The sequence below is a fragment of the Austrofundulus limnaeus genome, unplaced genomic scaffold, assembly GCF_001266775.1.
Source record: "Austrofundulus limnaeus strain Quisiro unplaced genomic scaffold, Austrofundulus_limnaeus-1.0 Scaffold5, whole genome shotgun sequence".
NCBI classification, from domain to species: Eukaryota; Metazoa; Chordata; class Actinopteri; order Cyprinodontiformes; family Rivulidae; genus Austrofundulus; species Austrofundulus limnaeus.
This window is the reverse complement of record NW_013952407.1, coordinates 4,004,475-4,007,873: the sequence shown is the minus strand read 5'-3', so window position 1 is coordinate 4,007,873 and position 3,399 is coordinate 4,004,475.

The window sequence follows — 3,399 nt, the reverse complement described above, 5'->3', positions numbered from 1 at the left end:
AATCAATGCTTTTACTTTTAATACTTAAGTACAAAAAATATCAGATACCTTAAGACTTTTACTCAAGTAATTTTCCTAAAGAGTACTTTAACTTTTACCAAAGTAATTTTTTGGTAAGATACTTGTACTTTTACTCAAGTATCACACTGTGCTCAACACATTCTCTGAGGGCCTCTGACAATATGAGATCATACATCAGGGGTGTACCAGCTCCTCCAGGGCCACTATCCTGCATGTTTCAGAGGTTTCTCTGCTCCATCTCTTGATTTGAATGAACGGATGATTGACAGGCTTCTGCAGAACATGAAGAGGTGATTTAGTTGCTGACTCAGGTGTGTTGGAGCAGGGAAACAAGTAAAACATGCAGGGTAGCAGCCCTGAAAGACAAGAATTGGACACTCCTGCATTATTTCAAGGAACGCTAGGCCTTTATGGTTTGACACAGTGTGTAAAAGTAAATGATAAAAGAACCTAAATCTTTTATAAAAATGTGAACCCTTCATAGTTTTTATCAAATATTTGYGGGTGAAGAGGCTTTCTGGAACCTGCTACTTGTGCTGCTGCGACTGAACTTAATGAATCCCACAAGTGTTGTCAAAGTGCCGGTCTGAATCTGGAGGGTTGTTTATAAGCAGTAAATCTCAGGATCTCACACATCTGAACAGAATTATCTTCATGCAGATTTCAGCATGACAAGCACTCATCTCGCCCTTCGAGGAGGGCTGATCCCAGTTCAGTTTCCTGATGGAGGTGATGCTTCGGAGGGAAAGTGCTGACTGCTGGCTCTGYCTGAGCTCAGGGATGTAAATCAGAGCTGTCATCTCGATAAATTCCTCGCAGGGATAAGCTGCGAGCGTGGTGGGTGTACATGTTTTTTGTAGGAGTGGGACCACCGTGTTTGAAGGCTGACTTCCTGTCATGGCTGCTGGGCTGAGCCAGCTGACAGAAGGGCCTTGGCTCACATCCTTGAAAGCGGACCAGAGAGCCTGCTGCTCCTCCTGCTCGAACAGTGAGATCATCCTGCTCTCTGCTTCGCTTTCTGAGTGCAAGCTGCACGAAACATGCCTCTTTTTCAGTTTGAATATCGTGTCAAAAATCACAACCACAACACTTTTATTAACTTTCATATCCAGTAAGAAGTGTTTGAATTATGAAACGTTGATTTGAATCTTTATTTTTTTTCCCCCAAGGAGCCAGACTTACTTGAATTGCTAGTGCTAAAATATTTATGTATTTCAGAAGATGAGATTCAGTTAAAGGAATGCAAACAGATTGTGATTTAATTTTTTGTTCAATTATTTCGAAGCAACCCTGAGTTTAGGAGCCTTTTTTTTTTTTTTACAAAGGTGTATAAAGAGCCAAATGGCTGGATTTCTCGAGTACAAAATGTACTTAAGTAAAAGTCATAAAATTTCTCACAATAATCAGGAAAGTAAAAATACTTTGAAACACATGAAGTGTTGAACTTAATAAACTGGTCCCACTAAAGTAGTAAAGTAAAGTAGTTGAGTACTCCTTTTATGATAAAGTTCTGGTCATATTTAAACGTGTTGTGTGTAATGAGGTGTTAAATTTTAAAGTAAAGAAGTAAAAGTATCATGTTGTGTTTTAAATGTAACAAAATAAAAGTAAAAATTACGATTTTAAAAAATACTTGGTAAAATTACAGATCCTCAAAATAATTGCTCGAGTACCGTAACAATGTAAATGTACTTCATTACTAATCACCTTTGCTTTTATGTGTCTGAATAATCATTCATCATTAACTCAGTGTATGGTGGATAAAAATATATTCTAACATTGGTTATGTACTGGACATATAATTTGAAAGAAAGCAGCAAAAGTCCAAAGAAACACTCAAGACCTCCTTAAACGCTACAAGGTTTGGCTCTTTGGAAACAAAGAGTAAATAAATATTTCATCGTATTTGCTCTATTTATGCACACTGGCTGTAAAACATTTTTTTTCCATGCTAAAGGAGAAACGATTGTTCTTGATGTACAACAGTATTTATGTGTTCACCTGGAGTCAGCATCAGGTTTAATTATTCTGTTTGACAAAATGAGTAAGAAGAGGTTTTTAGTGACGCCTCTTCAGGGTATAAGTGCAGGGAAACTGGGCACGGAGCGTGCCCAGGGGTCCCAGCTGTGGCACCTCAGCAGAGAACAGAGCTCCCTTTGTGTTCTGCCGTAACCCAACGCAGTGGTTCACATTAAGTTCTGTGGTTCTGCTCAGACTCTGCAGACACAAACATAAACCGAACAACAAACACCAACACAGCAGCTGGGCCTCAGATCGCACGCCGTTTAGTGTGTAAATCATCAGATTTTTCACGAGTGTATTTCACACAAACAACAAGACCACAAGCCGACAAATGAAATGCTTAATAATTTATTTGCAGAAGAAACAAAAAGGGTTTTAATCTTCCACATCTGTGTTCACCTTTGTTTTTATATCTGGTTTTACACACTTCAGCAGGAACTGAAAATAAACGTTTCCAGTAAGAGAACATTTGCTTGGAGGAGTGTGGAGCCTTTTCCCCCAGAACAAACTCTGGGATGTTGGTTTGTTTCCACATACGAACAGCTCACTTCACAAACTTCGGCAGTATTTGAACAAATAGGTCAGCTGTGACTTTACCATTTTAAACACAGAGATCTTTTGTCTTCTTCAACCCTTCTGTGCTGAACCAACACTGGCCTTCRTGGTGTTGTCTTTCTACATGACCCACTTTATCTCGCCTGCCCTCACTTGGATGAACACTGCTACCAATGTGTTTCACAGATTAAATATAACTTTTACATTAGGGTAAGGATTTTTTTCAACATTATTCTGTTTGTTTAAACCAATGCAAGAAAAGAGACATCTCAAAAAAATTAAGATGGGGCAGCAAATAACAGTAAATTTAAGGGGTACCAATAAGAAACAGCTGGAGGAAAAACATTGCATCTAATTAAGTTAATTGGCAACAGGTCAGTGAGAGAACCGGGTTCAAATAGAAAAATTTAGAGGCTGAATCTCTCAGAAGTAGAAATGGGCAGAGGTTCACCAGCCTGCAAAAAAACTGTCTAAAAACAGTGGAACAATTTCAGAGTAATGTTTCTCWGTGGAAAAACAGAAAACCTTTGTGCATCTTATTATCTGCAAATAATAATGTGAAAAGATCTCAAAAATCAGGATAAATCTCTGAGCTCAAAGGTTTAAAGTTCATAACGGATGTTCATGATCTTCAGACCCTCGGGGGGGTGGGGGGGGGGATGCATTAAAGACAGGTCTGATTCTGTTCTGGACAGGAACACAGCAAAATTTGTCTGGACCAGTTCTGGCCCATACAAAGCACTTACACAGGGGTGAGCAATGTTTTTCAACCCCAAACTGATGGAGAGATGGGGCAAGTAC